At 56.2% G+C, this 22,196-nt stretch overlaps 1 protein-coding gene across 8 annotated transcripts in view; it reads left to right on the forward strand.

Moving 5' to 3' along the window:
• Positions 1 to 22,196, forward strand: part of ZMIZ1 (zinc finger MIZ-type containing 1) — a 190,026-nt gene that overhangs the window by 129,999 nt on the left and 37,831 nt on the right. The gene's annotated exons all lie outside the window — the stretch shown is intronic.

Consider the following 22,196-nt stretch of genomic DNA (forward strand, 5'->3'; position numbering starts at 1 on the left):
CAGTCCTGTCAGGGGCCGATAATCCTCTCAAAGCTTTGGTGGTGTTATACCTTCTCTGAGAAAAAGGTTTGATGACCTGGATAAGATCTTTGTCCTCGGGTTACAGCCCCACCATGGAGGTTTCCTCCCAGGCTGTGGCTTCCTGATGAATGTTGGGGGGCTTCCCGGGATGAGTCTGGCCACCCAGAGGCCGGATTCCCCAGATGCCTCCCTGACCTTAGACACCTGCTGCCTGAAGCCTTGCTGGCACCCTGCCCCGGGGGTCAGGAGCCTGTGACTCCCCTCTGCCGCTGAGCCGCCTCTTCTGTAAAATGGGGGCCCCCTGATGGTGCAGGCGTCCTGGAGCAGGCGTCCTGCCGCGGCACTGCACTCACGCCCTCCACACGTGTGCACCCACTGATGCACACGCCCGTGCCCTCTCTGGGCTCTCTGTGAGGTTTGCACGGGAATGTTTTCTTTCTTCAAGTTCATGAAGTGCACGTGCGCTCAGCCGTGTCTGACTCTGTGTGACCCCATGGACTGTAACCTGCCAGGCTTCTCTGTCCAGGGAGTTCTCCAGGCAAGAATATCAGAGTGGGTTGCAGTGTCCTACTCCAGGGGATCTTCCCTAAACTCAGGGATCGAACCCACCTCCCCTGCGTTGGCAGGCAGGTTCTTTGCCACTGCGCCTCAGAGGAAGCCTGTCCAGCCCATTCAGGTTCGTATGTTGTGCATCCAAGTAGGCAAAAGGTACACATTAGTGTGTTTTGAATGAATGACCGAACAGATGAGGAGCTGGCTCTCGGTTGGGCACGGTGGGGCACGTGAAGAGAGACAGGGGCTTCCTGCCCTCTGGGAGCTTAAAGTCCTCAAATGACAACGGCAGTGCTGGAGGGCACCAGGTGTGCAGGGCCGTACGTGAAGTGGGAGTGTGCCAGCTGCAGAAGCGTGTAAGATGGGATGCCGGAGAATGTCACACGGGTTTCACATCTGCATACATACGTCATGTACCCATGAGGTTGGACAGGCATGTGTCGTGTGGACACACGCGGGACACAAGTTTAATGACTATTGGATGAGTGTATGTGATGTGGGTTTGTGTAGATTCGTGAACTTGGGGGATGTTGAGAGTGTCCATGATGTGGGAGGGGCACCTTGGGAGCTGCATGGCATATGCGTGTAAGAATTAGCAAGTCCTGTTCCCTTTGGGGCAGGCAGGTCCCCGCCATGGTGGGCAGTGGCAGGGAGAGGCTGTGCGGCCAGCCCCTCCACTTAGCAGTTGTGTGAACTCAGGCGAGTTCCTGAAGCTTTGAGATACCTCAGCCTCCACGGAAACATGGTGGTCACAGCAATGACCTCCAGGTGGCTGTGAGCACCACCCCCACATCCGTGTGCCTGGCACAGGGGATGCGTTTCATGAGTATTAGTTGTTATCATTATGCTGGGGTAGGAGGGCCGGTCCCCGATCGGCCTGGGGGCCAGGACAAAGGCAGGCACTGTGTCTGGGCCTGTCCTGCCCCTTCTCCCATGCAGGCATGCCCTCAGCCCACTCAAACCAGAGGGAAGACACAGTGTTCCGAGAGGGGGCCCGATCCAAGGCTCTAGGATGTTCTTCCTCCCCAGACGTGGCTGAGGGCCTCGGGCTCCACAGCCCTCTCCCTGCTCCACTCGGGGACTGGAGGAGGGGCCTGGGAAGGCCTGGAGCCGACCGACCCCAGAAGTCACTTCCCATCCTCCGGTAGCTGACTGGACCCTCCCGGACCTTCAGGAAAGGCGTCTCATGGTTTCCTGGTGAAATCAGCCCTGGCTATCTATAGCTTCCTTCTGCCTGTCTCAGGGATGGCAGAAGAATTCTCTGTTGTCAGAGGTGCCTGCAGAGAGAGACTTTCAGGTGGTCATTGTTTCAGAGCACAGTAGTGTCTGGAGACCATCGGGAAGTCACTCGCCTCTTGGGGGCTCTACTTTCCCATTCTGAAAAATGGGTGGTTGATTCCTGTCCTACTTAGCACCGGGATGAGAGTCCAGGCTGAGTCTCCAAGCCCTCACTGCCCCATCTCTCGGTTGGCCTGGCTCCTTCTCAAGCAGCCCTGGCTTCTGCCCGTCAGCCTCAGCCTCCTGTCAGCGGCTCTGCGAGTTCACCTCAACCACTCTGCCCCTCTGGGGGGTTGTGCGGGGAGCGGGGACACTCCGGCCAGGAGGTCTTACCTTACACTTCCCACCCAGAGTCCTGACTCCAGGGTGCTAAGTAAACAGAGGTCAGACGTTGGCTCTGAGATTACAAGTGGGAGCAGGGAATAAAAACATCTGATGTTTCTAGAGTGCTTCAGGGTCCAGAAGGATGCTTCCACTTGTGTGGTACCATCTCTCCCCTGGGACAGGGGATACAATTGCTGCCAACATTGGGCAGACACGGGGGCTGAGGGTGGGCGGGGGTTGTCGCGTGGTACTGAGGCTCCAGCTCTGGCCTCCCACCTTCAGAGTGTGAGTCTTTGGCCCGCCAAAGACCTTCCTGTCCCTTTCCCTGACAGTGCCTGAAGGGTGGAGGGTCCAGACCATAGGATCCCAGGCTTGGTTAGGGGCTGAGAGGAGACCGTGACCCTAAAAGGTAATCCGCCTGCTAATCACCCAGCCTGCCCTGTGTGGACGTGTGGGTGTGCTCATACGCGCGTGCACGCACATTAACTCATGGCCCTTGGGGGTCCCTCTCCACTTAGACAACTTCATTGTAGCTTAAATTCTCATTTTAGCCAACTTTGTTTTTAATGTTGAACAACTATCACTTGTTTGTATATACTTCAGAAGCAAGGTCCCAGGGGAGAAGCAGTCTGTTTTTTTAAGCTGAATCCTGGAAGTCCAATTAGGAATGATTGTTCCACTTCTAAGGTTTTTCCAGCGGCTGCCTGGTATGCCCTGCCGAGCCCCTAATTAGGCAGCCAGGGCACCCCAGTTCATGGCCCAGCCCGACTGGGAGGTGGCCTGTTTGAGGGCTGGGCCAGGGCAAGTTCAGGGCCTGAACCCGGCTCAGGAGGTCTTACAAGGGACAGGAAGGGTCTTGAACATTCAGGATGGGGAAGGCTTACTGCCCTCCATCCCAGGCCTCTCACTGCCTTTGAGGACAATACACAAGGCTCAACAACAGAGTCGAGGCACCCTGGGTTGGAGAAAGCCACCTCGTCGGGTCAGGGTGGCCTTCTTACCCACACCGTCGAGTGGTATTCTTGCTCTAGGCATCGCGAGGTCAGCTGTGATAGGGCCCAGCCTGCCTGCCCCCCTTTCGCTGTTGATTCACTGAGCTGGTTCGAGCCAGCTGGGGGCCGCTACAATGCTGTGTCACAGTCTGTATGACACTCCGTACCGTGGGGCCCAGGAGAGGAGGGTCCAGCCGGGTGAACCCCAGACAGGCTTTCCTGGAGGGGGGCGGGGGCAGAACCATGAAATACAGACAGTGGTTCAGACAGGTGTAGAGAACCAGGCGCCGCAAGGAGAGCTGGCAGAGGCAAGGGACGTGGAGCCTGGAGGCTTTAGAAACCAAACACCTAATGCTTTTGGCCAGAGTCGTGATTTTCCACACATTGCCTGATGGTCTCTTTTGCTGGGGAAGAGGAGCACGTAGTAGAAAATAAACATGCCCTCAGCCAAGCTCAGCCTGCAGCCTAGGGGTTTGTCGAGCTGCACACACAGCTGGTGCCTGCTCGCTCCCTGTGGGGCGTTGGCCTCCAGCCTGGGCTGGCTGGGCCCTGTGGTGCCATGGAGTGCCCACAGCGGCCTGGGAGGCACTGCTACTTGCCCATCTCATGCCCGCTCCCTGCAGCCTCTGGAAGGTTCGGATTTCTGCCCACCAGGTGGGTGGCGTCCCCCAACCCTACCCCGTTCTTCACAGCACACAACTCACAACACTGCCCTGGTCCTGCCACCTGAGCCCCCCAGGTGCCATCTGCCACCCTATTTCCAGGTGGCAGGTAGGCGGCCCTGGGGCAGGCGCGAGGAGAACGCAGGCAGATCCCAGATGGGGCAGGTGGTGCCTGGCCTGCTACTTGGCACCTGGGTTGTCCCCACCTCCCTAGGAATGGATGAGAGCAGGGCTGGTGAAGTGTGGGTGTGTGGAAAGGGGTGCCCTCTCTCTTGGCATCTCTGCATACGTGAGCAGTAGGACCTGTCTGGCACCTCTGGAGCACCCGAATATCTGACCATCTCTGTCTCGAGCTTGGCCATTCCCTCGGCGACCCTGCCTGCCTCCCTGTGTCTCTACTCACTTGTGTCTCTCCATCCACACCTTCCATATGTCTCTCACTGTCCCTGCATCTCTGTGTCCCTCTGTGTCTCTTAGTTCTGAGCTGGTGAGGGTGTCTTTGCCGTCAGAGCCGCCTCCCCCTGACAATGAGTTGCTCTGCTTAATTTCATTTTCCCGGGGCTCCAACTCACAGAAATAAACCCTCCCTCCCAACCCCTGCTCTTTTTTGATTTAACAAGCCTGCTGGAAAACAATAGTGATTTCCGCATCGATCATAAACAGAAGTGATTACCATACAATTACAGCCTGAACCGGCAGCCTCCATGCAATCACTGAGCCGCATTGTAAATAGGAAGACAATTGCCTGCAGAATTACCCCCAAATTGGTTTAAGTGGCAACAAAAGAGTGTTGGCATTTTGGCATTTGGGGGAGGGGTGGGGGTGGGGGGAAATGCCAGTGGTCCTGGTGGCAGAGGGTCTCCGCTGGTGTCCTCCTTGCCTTTGTGGAGGTTGCCTGGTAGGCAAGTTGCCCCCCCCACCTTCCCCCCCTCGTTATTTTTCCTTTAATCATTGCTCTTTGCTCATCTTGGCACCGTTTGTTACAAACTCATTTATACTAGTGTGTGAGTGGCTAAGTATACCTTCTACTGGGCCAGCAGAGATAGGTGAGTCTGGTGGGAGAGGGTATTCAGGGGAGGCTTCCTCAAACCCCCTGATTTTCCCTCTCCCGAGCCCCAGCTCGTCTCTGCCTCTTCCAGGTCACTGCATCCCTCCAGGCTCTTCTCCTGGCCTGGCTCCCACCTGGAGCCACATGGCTTCGTCTCCCAGCCCAGTGGTGCTCTCTTGCCAGGAGCCTCCTGCCTTCCATCCAGAGCAGCCTACTCCCTCCTACAGCTGTAGCATGTCCCCTGTATCTTCCCCAGACACCCAGGCCAGCTGGGAGCCCCTGTGCCTGGCCCAGTGAGCCAGGGTAGCCCATTCCTGGGAGCCTGCCAACCACCCCCGTGGCAGGTTCCGGGAGGAGCTCACAAAGCAGGCCTCCGTTGACCTGGGCCTGCCCCTTTCCAGCCTCTGGTTTTATGACGAGTTCTCTGCCAGCAGGCCATCTCTTGAATGTCTGGAGACTGGACTTCTGAGCTCCAGCTGTTTCTGCGGGGCGGAGAGGGGCGGGGGGCTTGTCTTCCCTTAGGGAGGTGATTTCTCTCCAGGGTCAGGCTGCTCTGAAGTTACCGAGAAAGCCTGCCCACTGGCATGCTTAGATTCTATCCTGGATTCTATCTGCAAATATCCAGGTTACAAGTGTTTTTGCATGTTCTATCTGATCCTTACAAAAGGATTAGGGCGTGCTGGTGATTTTATTCTCATTTTTGATGGAGGTGTGATGTGGCCGGCGCCAGGTAACACAAACTACCAGTGAAGGGCGGGGTGTTCAGGTCCCTGCTGGAGTGCTTGTTTCTGAAGGCCATCTCTCCAGCTTTCCCAGACCTACAGGATGCAGGCTGGGGGGCGACTCACCCAGTCTCTGACCCGCTCTGAGAGCTCGGGCAGTACCAGTGATTCGAACAGGTCCCAGTGTGCCTACGCTTGCAGGTGCTGAGTTCTGCTCGCACGCCCATGAGGGCCCCTTCATCCCCACTTCAGCCCTGTCAGGGATGGCCAGGCCCCCACTGAGGACGTGTGACTCTCAGGGCTGGTGAAGCTGCTTGAGCCCATGTGTGCCAGCCTTCCAGTCTGTGCAAACTGACATCCTATAAAGCAGAAGGCAGCCCAGGGGCCCCAGGCTCCCCCTGGTCCACGTGTCCTAGAGGCCCCCTGCGTGGTTGTCCTCTTTCAGAGTCTTTCAGATGGGGGCCCCATCTACAGTTGGTATATTTAAAAACCTTTTTTTTTTTTTTTTGGTCATGCCTCACAACATGCAGGATCTTAGTTCCCCAACCAGGAATCGAACCTGAGCCCCCTGCTTTTAGGCACAGAGTCTTAACCACTGGACCTCCAGGGAAGTCCCTAGGGTTGGTGTATTTAGAACCCAAAGTTCTGTCAGCTGTCCTGGTGCTGCCCTGCACTGGGAGGGGCTGGGGCGACTCTGGGGTGCCCCTGTGTGCCTGGCACCCTCCTTGGCACTGCCATTGAAGGGTCCAGTCCAGAGGGCAAGCTGGGCAGCATGGCGCCTGCACACTGTGGTCCCTGCCTTCCCAGCTGATGTGCTCTCACATGCCCCATCCCCGGGCCTTTGCTCCTGCTGCACGGCTGCCGGTTACATACGTGTTCAGTGGGGACACAGGGAGTTCAAAACCACAACCACCTGGACTCGAGCTGTGTCTGCCACATCACGCTTTGCGTCATCCTAACCTCCGAGTTTTGCTTCTTTTTCTTTAAAACGAGAGCGCCCGCCCTGCTGGACAACTCGCCGGTAGAGGTGACCATGTTATCAGATAGCCACTGCTGTTATCCTTGGCCTCAGAGAAGGAGCGGTCCAGCCTTCAGTGAGCATTTGTCATATGCAGAGCTTAGGGCCGGGCATTTGAAGGCTGCCTGGTTTGACCCTTCACCACAACCCTGAAAAAGCAGCTACTGCTGTATCTGCGATGTCCTACACAGGAGCCAAAGCCCCATGTGGCCGGTCACACTCAAATTCAATGAAGTAACATTAAATACAGTGTAAAACTCCGCTCCTCAGGACAGCAGCCTTGTTCCAAACGCTTAATAGCCATGTGTGGCCCGTGGCCCCTCTCCTGAGATGGAACATTTCCATCCCTGCAGGAGTTGTGTTGGACAGGCTGCCCTGTGTTGCCATTCCCTTTCGTGGGTGTGAAGTTGAGGACTAGATCAGTAGCATGTCACACTCAGGGTCCCAGCTGGTGGAGTGGGAGCTGGGCTGCAAACCTGGGCCCCAGGTGTAGGACGCGTTGGGCTTTCCTCGGTTGCCAGCTCGCATACCTCCCCATGCGCCCTCCATGGGCCCCTCCAGGCCAAGGACTGTGTCTCCTCTGCGCCCCAGCGCCCATCCCACGACCCAGCCTAGACTGGGCATCTGGGGCGGTGCTTGCCGAGAGGACGATGGAATGAATGACCGAGTGAGCACTGCCTGCTGAAACCTGGGGCATGCTTCACTCCCCTCCTGCAGAAGGACATGCAGAGCCAGCTGCTGAGGAGTGATGGATGGCCCCTCTCCCGAGATAAATGTGGCAGTCAGGGTAATCGGATTGTGTGTGACGGTCTCATTTGCAGGCGAGGGTAGGAAGCGCCCAGCCATGCCTCGCCCCAGCCGCCCATATTAGTTTAATCAAATGCCCAGTATCTCAATGACTGGGCCCCAGTGATGGATGATGTGAGCTTTGCTAAACGCTGTTGCCCTGTCAAGCCCAGCTTCTCAAGGCCCTGCCAGGCTCCAAGGCTCTCTCGTTTGTTTTTTCTTGCTTGGTTATCTCCTAGTGGGGCAAGGAGGAGGGGGCTAAGGCTCTTCCGTCTGTCTTAATTCTCTGGCTTTTCATGGAGGAGGAGGAAGTGGCTGGAGCTGGGTGATGAGTGAGATGGAGCCTCCTTCTGCCTCTTCTGAGAAGCCTTCCTGGGTGGCTGCAGGCAGTCTTGGGGAGCCTGACTCCCCAGAGCCCTTTAATCTAGGACTCGCCGTGCACTCTGCCTTCTGTCTTGTGCAGACACCCCCCTCCCCTGTGATGGCCTTTTCGCTCGTCTTGAGGGGTATACCAGAAGTTCTTCACTTTAATGTTGAAAAATTCTCCACTTTCCCTTATAGTTAGTGATTGTTGTATCCTCTTTGAGAGTCTTCCTTAGTCCCAGGATCATGGAGATATTTCATCTTCATGAAAGGAGTTTCTTCCATATACCATCTTCCAGACAATGTATTATTTTACTAATTTTTTTTGTTGTTGGTTTGTGGTGTGAGGTAGGGGTCAAGTTTCCAGTCTAGCCATTCTGGGCTCTACGTGCCCCAGACCAGGCTGAGTCCTCGGTTGAAACAAGGGATAGAGAAAGCACATTCCTGTCTCCTAGGAACAACGATCAGTTTGAGCTGAAACTTGTATTCCGAAAAAGGAGGCTGAGCTCAGCATGTATGACATGCCACCCTCTGGGTCGAGGTGGGGTCTGCTGCTGCAGACCCATGCCCGTGCCCGTGCAGGCGCTCCTGGTGACATTGATTGTCACCCGTGTGGCAGGTATTGTTCTAGGCACCAGGGGTGTGGCAGTGAATACAGCAACAGAAAAAAGGAAGACCTTTTGCTCCAGTGTAAGGAGTGGGGTATCAGATGAGACATGAAATTAAAAAAGTAGAAGGCAGTAGGTGCCACGGAGAAGGATTGAGCAGGGAGGCTAATAGAGTCAGGTGTGGCGTAGGTATTGCCACCTACAAGCTGGAAAGGTCAGGGAAGCCGGTAAGGGCTGAACCATGTGAATATCCAGGGCAGGAAACTTCCAGGCAGATGGTGTAAAGACCACGATACGTGTCAATGACGGAACAGTTCTGGAAGGAAAACCAAAGCCACGAGCACGATTTCCCTGGTGGGAGGAACTGAGCTACAAGACTGGGGAGTTGGGACTGCGTTTTTTAGAACATATCTTGTTTCTACTTCTGTATATTTTTAATCACATGCACACACTACTTCTTCAAAAACTACCATTGAAAAGTAAAGAAGGGAGGGAGAGTAAGTGTTAACAGCGAGGTGGAACCATCAGATGTAATAGCAAAACTGTGGAGTTGAAGGCCGACAGGTGTGGGTCCTAATCCCTCTATCTGAAATGTCAGCTTTCTAAGGGGACTGTGTGTGCATTATTTAGGTAAATAAAAGGCATTTTATTAATTAAAAATAAGTAGATCTCACTTGATTGTTCTGGCCGCTTACTGTTGGGCAGGTTCAACCTCTCTGAGTGCCAGTTTCCTCCTGGAAAATAAAGGTAGTGATACTGCCATCACAGGATTGTTGGGAAAATGGATGGAGAAAAAGAGTGTCAAGTTTCTGCCTGGCCTGGACTTGACCTTCCCGAAGGCATGTCCCTGCACGACCTGGCCCTCTGCAGGGCAGAGGCAGAGACTCCTGTCCTCAGATTCTCCGAAAGCTGCAGGAAGGCCCGGGCTCTGCATTCCGGCTCGCTCAGAGGCAGATGAATGTGCTCTGAACCCCGAGACCAAGGGCCATCCAAGACCCCGTGGAGGGCCCGTCAGAGCCCCCTCAGCTCGCGCAGCAAGAGCCTGCTCTGCTGGGACCAGCTCGTCCTCTCCAGCTGGCCATCTGGCTCCGACACCCCTCCCTGCTCTCTGTCTCCTCTCTGGGTGCTGTGTTCGTTTTTTCATGGCTTTCCTCAGAGGCAGAAGGCGGAGTGCCGTTTCCTGCAGGGAGAGAGCAGGCGCTGGAGCAGGGAGGAGGGAGGGAGGCAGCACTGCTGGTGATTAAACACTGCAGAGGCCTAAACAAATGACGAAGCCCTCCCCCAGCTGCTCTGGGAGAGAAGCAGGGAGCCAGCCTGAACTGCAGATGGCCCAGGCTGCCGTCAGCCCCCGCCTGCCTACTTGGAGCTGCCCTGAGGGCTGTTTCCTGGGAGCTGAGCCCTGCAGGAGTCAGCTCAGTCCTGATGACCCCCAGGAGGCAAGCCCCCAGGCAGGGAGGTCTCAGGGCCACACAGAAAACACACCAGTGAGTGGTGGAGGGGAGGCAGCTGTATCAGTAGTTACCTCTTAAAGTGTCGCCCTGAGTGAGATGGTGTGTGCAAAGTGGCCAGGACAGCGCCCATTCCGAATCAAGTTCTCGGTCCACAGAAGCCACTGTCGAGGTTGCCTTGTCGGGCTTCCCTGGCAGTCTGATGTTCAAGACTCCGAGCTCCCACTGCAGGGTATGCAGGTTTAATCCCTTGTCAGGGAACTAAGATCCCGCATGCCTTGTGGCCAAGTAGATATGACCTAGCCTGGCCGGTTACACCTTCAGAAGGGCTGGGTGAGACAGGTCGGCATGCAGGTGAGGAGACTGAGGTATGTGCACATCTGCTAGGGTGTTGCCCAGGAGCACACCGCTCACAGAAAACCCAGGCCCACCCACTTCTGACTGCTCAGTTTTCTTTCTCCTGGCCTGATGCCTAGAAGAGAGTCCAGGGTCAAACCTCCAGAGCCTTGAACACAACGATCAGGGGGAATCAGCAGCGTAGTCAGAGGCCACCTGTCAGTCATTGAGTCCTCCCGGCCAGAGAGCTTGTGTGAAGGGGAGCAGGAGGAATGCCCTCCCCTCACCCAGCCCCTGCTCATGCAGAAAATGGCAACCGAGCTTAACCATCAGTCTAGAGCAATGGTTCTCACACTGGGGTCCCCAGCCCAGCAGTCTCAGCATCACCTGAGAACTGGTTAGAAATGCAGATTCTTAAATTCCACCCCGGACCCACTGAATGAGAAACCCCACTGAGAGTGAGACCCAACGCTCTGGGTTTGAACAAGCCTTCCAGATGCTTCTGATGCACAGGCAGGACCAAGAACCACTGGCCTGGAAACCCCAGTGCTCGAGTCCTGCCAGGGGACCTCACCATCCAGGCCACACTTACCTAGACATTACCAGGTGTGCTACACCCCGAGTGACAGGTGCAGCCAGGAAGTGCTCGATGTAAATGGAATTCTTATAAATGAATCTTATTTTCATTGCGACGAGGCAGCTGGATATTTAAAGAAACCTCACAGAGAATCATTTCATCACATAAAGGAGCTTCTGCAAGGAGAAAACTCCTCTCTCGTTTCCTGCCCCGCTTCCCCCAAAGTGTTCTATAAATTCTGTCTCTATGTCAGGTTTTCTTCGAATGGTGTGTACCTACACATAAATAAAACAAGCAGACAGCATGCTATAAGAATGTCAGATAGTCTCCAAAATACATCAGGAACCCCCGCCTTTTCAAAGGAGGGCCCCGTGGAACAAATGGAAGCCAGTTCGGTGTTTGGGGGCAGTTGGGTCATCCACTGCCAACCTCTGCTGAGCACCTGGAGGGGGTCGTGATAGCCAGGCATGGGTGGTTTCCAGGGTTCCAGCAAATACCCACACTCAGGGGTTCTCAGAAAAAGAGTGGAGTGGCCAATTAGGAAGCTAAGACATAGACACTTTGAAATGTGCAGGCAGTTGGCTGCCCTTGCTGGATAAGGGGTTAAGAGAAAACCCTGCTACGCAATTCTGGATAGGGAACCCACTGGAAGGTGTCATCTCCCATAGTGCGGGGTCAGGAAGTAGCATCTGACTGTGCCACCGAATGCCACCTATGGGGCCAGGTCAGGTAGCCTTGAGCTGATTTCCAGAGTAACTACAGCTGGAGCAGCCTGTCCCCCCTCTAAGCCATCTGCCCAGTGCTTGGGCCTCCCCCTCACAAGCCTGGAGCTGGGAGCAGCAGGTAGGGACCACTGTCTGCATTTCTTGCACCAGGAACTTGACATCCTTTGAGGTTAACCAGGTAACTCATTCAGGGGAACAAGGGAGTGGGATGGGGTCCAAATAGTTGGAGGCAGGAGAGCTGGAGGTCTGGTGAGCAGCTTTTTCCAGAATCTGCTCTTTTTGAAAGAGCAGTGAGTGACCTGAACCCAACTCCCAGTGATCAAGGATCACCAGCAAAGTGCTGCCTACCCCCACATCTCTGTCCTGCCCCTGCCACCACACCGTAGGTCCCCTCGGCCACTCTTCAGGGCTGGAGGTTTTCCAGGTGGTTTCTTTATAGAAACCCTGAGGCTCTGAAACAAAGCGGTCGACCCTGGCTTTATGAGCCCAGACTGAGTGCAAGGAAACTGCCATTTGAGGGTCCTTGAGTCTGTCGCTGGCTCCTGGCTCCCACAGGAAGAGCCAAGGGCCCGAGATTAGACAAGGGGGCCGGAGCAGATGGAGAGAGCACTCAGACTCACAGCCTTCTGGCCCTCTGCAAAGATGGGCCAGACTCACGGCCTTCTGGCCCTCTGCAAAGGTGGGCTGTGTGTTTGGTCTCAGGGGTCTGATTGGCCAAGACTTGGCCCCGCATCAACCTCTCCTTCTTAAACTGGGAGCAGGAAGATGCAGCCAAATGGAGTACACAGCTGGAAGGCCTCAGGAAAGTGAAGTGCCCAGGGAAGAGGTTGATTCCTGTGTCCTCTCCATACCCTCGGGCTCCTTGAGGGGGGAGCAACAGGCAGCAGTGTTTAACCCCCAGGAGAAACTGCCCATGGAGTAGAGGACAGCTGCCCAGGTGGCCAGTGGGAATGAGGGGCGTGGTCTCTGCCAGTAGGCGGGTGGGCGTGGCTCCCGTCTTGTCTTGCAGATGCCCTGGGAGTGTCACCCTGGGGCTGGGGGCTTGGGCAGACCATCCTCACCACCCTGGGCCTCTGGATCTCCTCCATCCTGCTCTAGGCTACTTCAGAATGAGATGGAGGTGGGGAGACTCTTGGCTCTCAGCTCACACCGCTCCCCAGCCCCCATGGATATTCTGGCCCATGCTTGGGGAGCCAGAGAGGTCTGTCTTGGTGGAACTTAGGTTCTCCTGGAATCTGGGGTCAAGTACACAGAGGCCTCCTGGCCTCGGTCCATTGTGGAGGTGGCTCAGGGCACCTCCCCTCCTCAGAACACTTCCTTTGCTACTAACGCTGCATAATTTTCAACTGAGATGGTCTAGATCTCCACACTCAGCCCACCACCAGCAAATATCCCAGGTAAGATGAGGGAATCCTGCCTTAGTCCTGGCCTGCCCCAAGCTCAGGTGTGCCCAAGCCAGGTTAGCTAGCTTCTCTGTGACCCCTTATCTCTAAGATGGGAGCTGTGACTTCCCCACCATCCGGTGGCTTATGAAAGTCCAAGGGGGGCAAAGGTATGTGGGCAGTGCCCTACCAGCTGTTCTCAGCAAACAGCAATGCTTCTTCGGCTGTTGCCCTGTCCAGGCCCATCCCTCAGCCTGGTAGGTCTGCAGGGCACCCCCGAGAAGAAAGGTGCATTGTCCTTCTGATGAAACCCCCTACCCCACCTTGAGCTTGTTTCAGGTGTCTTTCCAGTTGAATCTGAGTTATTCACAAGGCCCAGAGGATAGTGTGAGGTGGACAAGGAATTTTCCGGGATGGGATTTTCCTAAAGTTCACAGACAGGCTCGACCTGTCTGACTTCTCTTGGGTCCCAGAACCTCCTCCTCCACGGGGCTGAGGGCCAGCAGAACTGGTTTGGAAATCAGCTGTCTGCAGCTCCAGATCCCTGAGAGTTCCATTCCCAGGGTGAGTTCACAGGCTTGGAGACTCCCTGCTCCTGCCAGCCCAGGCAGCCCATGGGGAGAGGGGGTGGGAACATTGGTGGAGCCTTCCCGAGGGTGGGACAGCCCAGAGGCCCTCTCCTGCCTGCCTGGACCACAAGGACTGCAGGTGGCAGGATCTGCCCGGGGAAGCAGGCTGGGCTGGGTGGGCCAGGCCACAGGCCTCTCTGCACATCCTGGGACCGGGCACCGCCCCCCTGGTTGATCTCCCTGCATGTGGGGCCCGAGTGTGGGTGGGTAAGAGGCAGCCAGAAAGAGCTGGAGAGGAACGGGGTCACTCACAGCCAAAGGGCCAGTCGTCGAACCTTTCTGGTTTTGACTTTCTTTCCCACAGTGATGGGAGATGACAGAGCTGGCCGTAAAGTGTGGGAATGATCTAGAAATGCCAGAAGCAGTTGAAACTCAGGACAGTGCGGTGCTGCTGGTGCCAGCGTGATGATGCAGCCGTTCTGCAGGAGAGCAGGGCTTTCCCTCAAGGAAAACACCTCTGGTTTTATGTTCTAGGGGCAGCTGTCGGGGTCACCCAGGTTCAACCTGCAAGTTCCCAGGGAATGACATTTCCTGTAACCACAGGGAGCTTCTCACCTGTCAGAAGTCCCAGTTGCTGAGGCTGTCTAGTCCTTCCCGCCCACCTGCCCACACACCCACATCCCCGGGCCCTGTCACACCTGGATCCTGTTGCACACTGGCGTTTGCAGGGCCAAGAGGAGGGGATCAGGAGGGGTCCTCTGGGGACAGGGCTGATTCGTGGGGGACAGATTTCAGAAAGCACAGGCTCTTACCTTTCTTTTACATAAGGCCCAGAGAGGGAAGGAAGTTACCCGAGGTCACACTGGAAGCTGGTAGCAGACCAGGGACAGTGCACTGGGGTGGTGCCGAATCTTGGGAGTGGGAGGTGGGTGGGAGGCCTCTCCCGGGGATGTACCTTCTCTCAGATAGGTGACATCACTGACTTGTGGGGATAAAAGGGAAAGCATCCAAGACTAGCCGTGGAGGCGCTGCTTGGATCACCTCTCGGGCCTCAATTTCTGCTCCATAAAACACGGACAATCTCATCCTTGGCTAGCCCCTCACTGGGCATCATGAGGCTGCAGTGAGGCAGAGGGCGCCAGTCGGTTGGGAAAGCAAAAGGCCTGTTCGTGTGCCGTTCCGTGATCCCATTACGTCCTCCCCATCCATGGTGCGGTGTTCTCACCCCATTTCACAGATACACACGTGGCCCCTGGCTGCCCGCTGGGTCCGTGGCCACACAGAACAGACGCCTGAGTTCCTGAGGTCAGACAACCACAGCCTCCAGCCCTGAGTTGCGGCCCCTGGCCCTGAGGTTCCGTGATCACATGTATTCTGTGCCGTTTCCTGGGAGGAGATGGTCTAAGAGAACTGGCAGGGAGGGGGCCTTTTCTCTGTTTCTGGGGCACCCAGCAATGGTGGGCCCACAGAGGAGGACAGGCAGATAATTCCGGGGACAGCTTTCTTCTCAGGGGTCATGGATCAGAGCAGGAGTCCTGAACTTGGCTCCCGTCCCGCCTCTTGACGGACACACAGGGACCTAGGGACTGAGGAGGGGCCGAGGGTCTGCCCGCCGCCCAGGCACTTTGCAGGCAGGAGCCCACCCAGATTAGCCCCCTGCACTGCATGGCCTCAGCTGAGTCAGAGTGAGTGGCTGCTGGGACTTAATTCCACGGGGGCCCTGGTCTGCCGAATTCAGAGTGTCTGGCAGAGAAAAACATTGGATGTGGTTCCCACTGGGTGCTAGGGAACAGCACCACCCAGAGCACACCCAGTGTGAAGAAAGTAATGTAAGACTGGGTCCAGGGCACATAAGCCCTCTTTGTGATCCTCCTAGAGATGGGTGACAGAAATTGTATTTTATTTGAGCTACAGTATGTGGATGGGGAGACAGAGAAACCTCTTAATAACAACAGAAACAGTAACAGTTAATTCTTACCGTCCTTCCTATATGCTCAGCATCACGCGCGTATGTGTGTCGTAAGTCGCTTCAGCCATGTCCAAATCTTTGTAGCCCGCCAGGCTCCTCTGTCCATGGGATTCTCCAGGCAAGAGGACTGGGATGGGTTGCCACAGCCTCCTCCAGGGGATCTTCCCAACCCAGGGATCGAACCCTCGTCCCCTGTGGCTCCTGCACCGCAGGTGGATTCTTTACCACCGAGCCGCTGGGGAAGCGCGCTCAGCATCACGCTAGCATTTTGTGTGTATCGGCTTGTTTAATCTTCATGATGGCTTCGGAGGTAGGTGATATTTATTATCCCCACTTTACCAAAAGGGGAACAAGAGCGCAGAGAGGTTAAGTAACTTGCCCCTGGTCGCACAACTGCTAAGTGGCTGAGCTTGCCTGGCTGGAGTCTGTGCTCTTAGCCACTCTGCCGTCTAAAGGCAAGAGAGAGCACTTCACAGCTTCCAGTTTCCAGCTGAGACTTTAGCTTAAGACTTGCCATCTTGCGCATGTGGTTTAAATCTCAGGCCCTTCCTTCATCTTAGGGCCCCTCACACCAGGCCTGTGAGGAGAGCTTCCTCTTATTGACTCCCCAGTTTACAGATGAGATGGAGAGCCCAGCCCAGGCCGCCATCATCATCTCAGCAGCCCCCTTCACCTATCCCTCTTGGGGTCTCACTGCCCTTCCTTTTCTCTGCCCGGATCTGCAGAGTAGAAGAACCCTGGTCCCCAGGCACAGGCAGGAGTCCTCACTGGTTTTCACCTTCCCAAGCTTCCTTGGGCAGTGGCTCCCGGCAGGACCCCATGTTTTGGGAGGTAAAAGAAGGTCAGAGGGTAGGAGGGTGTGGCCTGGGTCTAGAAGGCAGAAGGAGGAGCAGCAGCCGCATCTCCAGGGAGTCTGGGGTGAGATGCTCTAGGAAGTCCCTTTGTCATCCTGGGTGTGACGGACACATCAGCGTGAACACCAGTGCCCACAGCTGGCTGTTTTGCGTTAACGAGAGGCTGTTGTTTCTGTCATCCGCTTACCTTTCACTCCCTAATTTGGAGTGGTCTGCTGATGGGGTGTGCATGTCACAATCAGGCGTCACTTGACTTGGTGGTCCAGCAGCAACCTGGACACATGATGAATCAGATTGCCTTCAGGCCTGGTGCTCCTGGAGCTGGGTCCCTGACCCTGAGGAGTGGGGAGCTGCTGGCAGGCTGAAAAGCTGTAGGATGCCAGGTCACGTGTATGCGCCTGATCGACTGGGTCTCAGATGCAGTGAGTCCAGTGTGTGTCTGTCTCGCCTGTCTTCTGCCCTCTGGGTAATTAGATGCAATACATTTTAATCTGTTAGTTGTGTGTTGGCTTTATAGCCTGTGCTGGGTGCCAGGGTTGCAGAAGCAAAGCCCTGGAATCCCATCCTGGCCCTCGGGGTTCACGCTCTCACTGTAGAACACCCCGCCCCCCAACTTTCCTCGGGGTAGCCTGACTGTCAGTGAAATCAGCATGTCTTCTGGGCCTCTGTCGTCTCCCAGGCCCTGTGCAGCTTCTGGGGACACAGACTGGAAAGAGGTGAACAGCATACATTTGTGGAAAAATTCCTCTGGCCGCCTTGTAGCGTGTGGGTTGGCAGGAGGCGGGACTGGAGACTGAGATAAATGATAGAACGCACTTGTCAGCATTCAGGAGAGAAAGGACGGCGCTGCAGAAGGTGATTGGAACAGGCAAGAGGCAGAGGCGACAGACTGCAAAGATAATCAGGCTGCCGTGACCCAAGGGTGGGGCGGGGTGGGGTGCCCGTCTTCCCGGGGTGGCTTGAGGTGATCCTGGGGAATTCGAGTGGATCCAGGAACAGGAACTCAGTTGTGGCAGGGAGGAGAGGCGGGGAGGAGCCCAGCATGGAGAACTGGTTCTTCTGCCCTGGCTCACCAGGCACGACCCGTGGCCAGGCTTCCCTGCTGGGAGAGGGCCCACTGAGCTCCCGCTGCCACTTCAGAGGGTCTTGTGTGCATGTGGTAAGCTCATGTATGGAAGCGTTCTGAAAATGTATCATTAGTGTATTTCATTGAACAGTGAGCTCCGTCTGCGTGTTCCCAGGGGCCCGTTCTGCCACACTCTGACTCTTCCTCTCTAGCCGCCCCAAAAGCACGATTTGAGGGGCTGCTGCCTGGCAGATAATGCCTTCTGGGCACCCCGAGCCCTGCCTCATCCTTGAGTCTCAGAAGCCCTCCTTCTCACACACTCAAACACTCAGAGTTCCTCTGTTCTCCAGCAGCCTTTTAGCCGCTAAGATGCTCTTTGATACTTAATACGCCTTTGTTTCATTTTGCGTGTAGCTTCCTTAGGCTGCAGCACATTTGATAATTCTCCTGCTTGGCCCACACACCCAGGTCTCTGCACCCTCCTCCTCAGATGGCCTTTCATCCTCCTGCACCCCCCACAGCTGCTCCCATCCCTTCCCCATTCCCAGACCTCACCAGGACTGAACATCCTGGCCTCTCACTGCCTGAATATCCCTCTGCTTGCCTTCATAGGGAACAAATGCCTTGTGTGTGTGTGTGTGTGTGTGTGTGTGTGTGGACACATGAGTGCCTATGGTTTCTGGCTCCTTTTAAGCCCAAGCCCTGCCTGGCAAGGGGCAGTTTTTTAGCATGTGCCCAGGCGAGCTCATCTGCCCCTTTGATGCTCTGACTCCCAGACCCCAGCCTGTGCCTCCCTTCCACCCACAAGTGACTCATTGTCTGCCGGTCACTCTGCTGGTCTGGAGATTACAGCTCCACCCTCCCTACCTGGAGCCCCGACGGTTCCCAGGCCCAGCCATGCAGCCCCTTCCTTCTGCCTCCTCTCCCAGGTTAGACTGGCAGCCCCACGCTAGTTCATCGGATCAGCCCAGCCTGGGCATCTCTTCTGCTGGGAGCTGCAGGCAGAGGCAAACACAGGGCCTGTCACTGTTTCCAGGCAGGCCACATCTCAGGTAGGCCTGGACTAAGATGCCCTAGAACTTCGCTCCAGACCTCCCCTCATGTCTACATCTGGTTTCCTTTTACTTGTCTCTAAGGGACACCGTGGTGGCCGCCAGCTGCAGGGGCAGAAGCCAGGGAGCTCTTGGGGAGCAGATATCAGGAACTGGGCTCTCCCCCAGTGCCCATCCTCAGATCTGCAACTTGTGTCTTTTGTGGTTCTCAGACCCCATATTCATGCCCACTTCTCTTCCAGGACGTCTGTGCCACCGCACCACCGCACCCTCTGGTGCAGGGGCCCCTAGACACATCTACTGGGTCCCAGGAATGGGAGACAGCCCCCTTTGTCACACACACCGCTGTTTGATGTACCACGGGGAAAGGGAAACACACCACCAGTCACACCGTGCTGCGGCCTCGACTCTAAGACACGTGCTGCCGGCCGATGACTTAGCTGTTTAAGCCCATGGGACCCTGGTGCCCCTTGTGGCTTCCTGGATGAGCTGTAGAGGCACATGCAGGCGCTGGGAGTGTGAAAGGGCAACCTGTCTGTCTTCGCCCTGGCTGGAATCCCCCTGGGGCTGCTGCTGTATGGTCAGAGGTGGACAGAGACACCAACGCCCGTCCTGTTGGTTGCTTGTCTACTACCAAGGTCAATAATACTGATCATCTTTGCAGCAAACATACACAGAGCACCTACTCGGTGCCTGATGCTGTTCCTTCACTGCATGGTGGTATAACCCAGCACCTGACCAGCATCCTGACAGCTGGTTTGTGAGACAGGGAGTAGAATTACCGCTACCGCCGTTTAGAAATGAGAGAGCTGAGGCACAGGAGCATAGGTGACTTGCTCAAGGTCTCACACGGGTGGTAGAGACCGGGCTGGGATGATTGTGGAGTCCATACCTCGCCAGCTATCCAGGTGCCGTGTGAAGGCAGAGGTAGGGGCGTAATCGAGCGGTTATTTTTTGGGCACTGTTGTGAGTTACAGGGTCACTTGGGCCTCCACCAACCCTCCTTCTCTTTTGGCTTCCGCTTGGATGTTCCTCCGACCCTCTCTCTCTTTTGGTTGACTAACAGCACTGATTTACAGCTTACGTCCACTCTCTGAGGTGGGCAGCTCCTATAAAAATCCATTTCACAGATGGGGAAACTGAGTTCCAAGCAGTGAAGCAGCCAGTGTGAAATCTCCCAGCTAGAGAGCGTCAGGGCACAGTTCAAGCCGGGTCTGTGGAACCCCAGAGCTGGGACACTTAGTCGTCACGTCCATGGCCTGCTCACCACTGTCCCCTCTCCCCCCTCTCCTGGGACTATTGTAGACATTGGTGTCACCTCATCAGAGAGGCATGCTCCACTCAGCCGTGTACAGACAGCCCAGATCCAGGCATACCCACAGACGCACACCCAGACATTCACCCTGCCAGGCTGTCTTTCTGTCCTTGTATAATCCCCTGCCTGCCTCTGTCTGTCCTCCTGAGTCTCTGGTTTTGTGGCTGCAAATCCCCATGTGTTATCACTAACCAGCATTTGCCTCGGAATGGCTTGTGTTGGCTTGCACCATGATGAGAGCCTGCCCTGTGTCTCTCCAGACTGCGTCTGCCCGCGTGGCCTCTGCCAGCTGGCCGCTGAGGCCGAGGGGGTGCCGGGTGGTGCCTCCCTCGCTCCCAGTCCTTTCCCTCTTGGTTGTAGGAATGCGGCTGTCCTGGCATCTGTGTTGAGTCGGGGCCGCCTAATACCCACATCACATCTGCTCACAGCATCCCAGGCCCCTCCACACCACTCCCTTTATTCTCTCTACGGAAAACCACTCGGCTAGCAATAGGAAGACAAGGGCCGTCCTTGACCACATGGGAGAGTGGCTTGTGACATTGGAGGAAAGCTCCGAATGCCCCCCGAGGTGCCCCCAGCCCCTCCCATGGCTCGGTGGCCCCCCAGGAGGAGCGCGGGCCAGGAGGGGCAGCCATGGGCAGGGCAGGCAGCAGGCGGCACCATCTGCAGCCATCCTTTGTGCTGGCAGCCGAGCGGCCCCTCCATTGCTGTGATCCGCTGGGCCTCGTGCTTGGCGTGCAAATGAGGTTCCAGATGCCCAGTGCCCCCCCGCACAAGAAGCGGTAACTAGGGGCCTGGGAGAAGAATGGAGCAATCTGGAAATTCATTTCTGTTTGTTCCAGCCTCGATGAATAGGCCGCTTCCCGCTCCAGCTGTGGCAGATGTTTGCCGGGCACCCGCGTCGGGGGTGTTTTGCCGTGGTTTCTGGGCAGACAAAAGCCAGGGTGGGGGCCTCTCTTCTCTGGCACCCTCCTCCCTGAGCAGGTGGTGGCCTGGTGAGGCCCCCAGAGGGGGCAGGATGCAGCTCTTAGACACAGCTCGGCCACTGATCCCCTCTCCTGGAGGGAGAAACAGGTGCCCAGTTGGGGAGGGCACAGGTTGTATGTCAACCTTGCTTGCCTCTTTGAGCATCTTTGCCTACTGCACAGGCCAGGCAAAAATACTCAGTGATGCTGGTGGGGCCCCTCACCATCCCACCCCCATCCCCACAAAAACCACCACCCTTCGGTCCCCAGCAGGCCCCTGGGAGCGTGAGCACCTCCCTCCAAGCCAGCACTCAGCACGGCTGGATGGACAGTGTTCTGCTGGTCCTAAAAGCTGCCTCCTGGCCCCTGCCCACCCGGTGAGGGGCAGGAAAGAGCCTGCTGCCCCTCGAGATGCCGGGCCCCACTCTCTACACTGCTGATAGAGCCTCCCTGGGCCAGGGGCCCAGCCTGCCTCTCCGGGCCTTGGGCTACCAGGGGAGCCCATCCGAGGTCTGGGTGGTTTGCACTGGCAGCCCTGTGCCATCTCTCCTGGGCCTTGTGTATCTGTGCTTCTTCCCCCATCGCATGCTGAACACAGTAAAGGGTGTGACTCAGAAGAAGCAGGAGGAGTTTCTCATTGAGCCAGGGCGCTGGAGACCGTGGCTGCCTGGTTTGGGCACCCCGCCCTTTTTTTTTTTTTTAAATTTATTTGGCTGTGTGGGGTCTTAGTTGCCCTGTGACATGTGGGGTCTTAGTTCCCTGACCAGGGATCAAACCCACATCCTCTGCAGTGGCAGGTGGAGCATTTAACCATTGGACCACCAGGGAAGTCCCAGTTTGGGCCTTTTGAAGAGTTTCATCTTCTCCCCCACACTCTGGTTCAGCCTTGGGCTGCACCCACCAGGATAGACGGCAGGGACACCATCTGTGTGTCTGCCCCTCCCCGCAGTGGTTGCTATAAGCGGGTGACTTCCTCTGCCTGAGCCTCAGTCCGCTTATCTGTAGAATGGGGAGAACAGCTGATACCGTGGATCACAGGGGATGGATTAAAAAAGACACACAAGCCTGTTGCACAGTGCTCAGACAGCAGACCCTGGAGATGAGCTAGTGGGCTCTGCGCCCTGTGCTGCTTCAGAAGGCTCCTGACCCCCTGACAGAGCCAACTCCTCAGAGCAGTAATTAGTCTGACGGCAGGAGTGGGGAGTTGTCTGGGCTGTGATCAACCCACTTTGCTGCCGCAGTCTCCACAATTTCCCCTTCTGCCCCTGACCACAGCCCTGGAGGAAAGACAGGGCGTTTGAGTCATGACTCCTCTTTCCCTGCCAGCACACCGAGGCCCAGAGAGGGTCTGTGAGTTCCTTGGGATCACACAGCGAGGTGGTGACAACCCAGCCTTCCTGACTTCTGACTCCTTCCTCAAACCTCAGCTTTTGGACTGGCCAGAAACACTGACCTTGAGGGTGCTTCTGGCCTCTAGTGGCCTCACTGGCACAGTTCAGGATGGAGAGTTCTCTCATCCCCCAACACCTAGCTTATTCTGGTAGCGTTTCCTAGTTTCTGAGGC

The sequence above is a fragment of the Ovis aries genome, chromosome 25, assembly GCF_016772045.2.
Source record: "Ovis aries strain OAR_USU_Benz2616 breed Rambouillet chromosome 25, ARS-UI_Ramb_v3.0, whole genome shotgun sequence".
NCBI classification, from domain to species: Eukaryota; Metazoa; Chordata; class Mammalia; order Artiodactyla; family Bovidae; genus Ovis; species Ovis aries.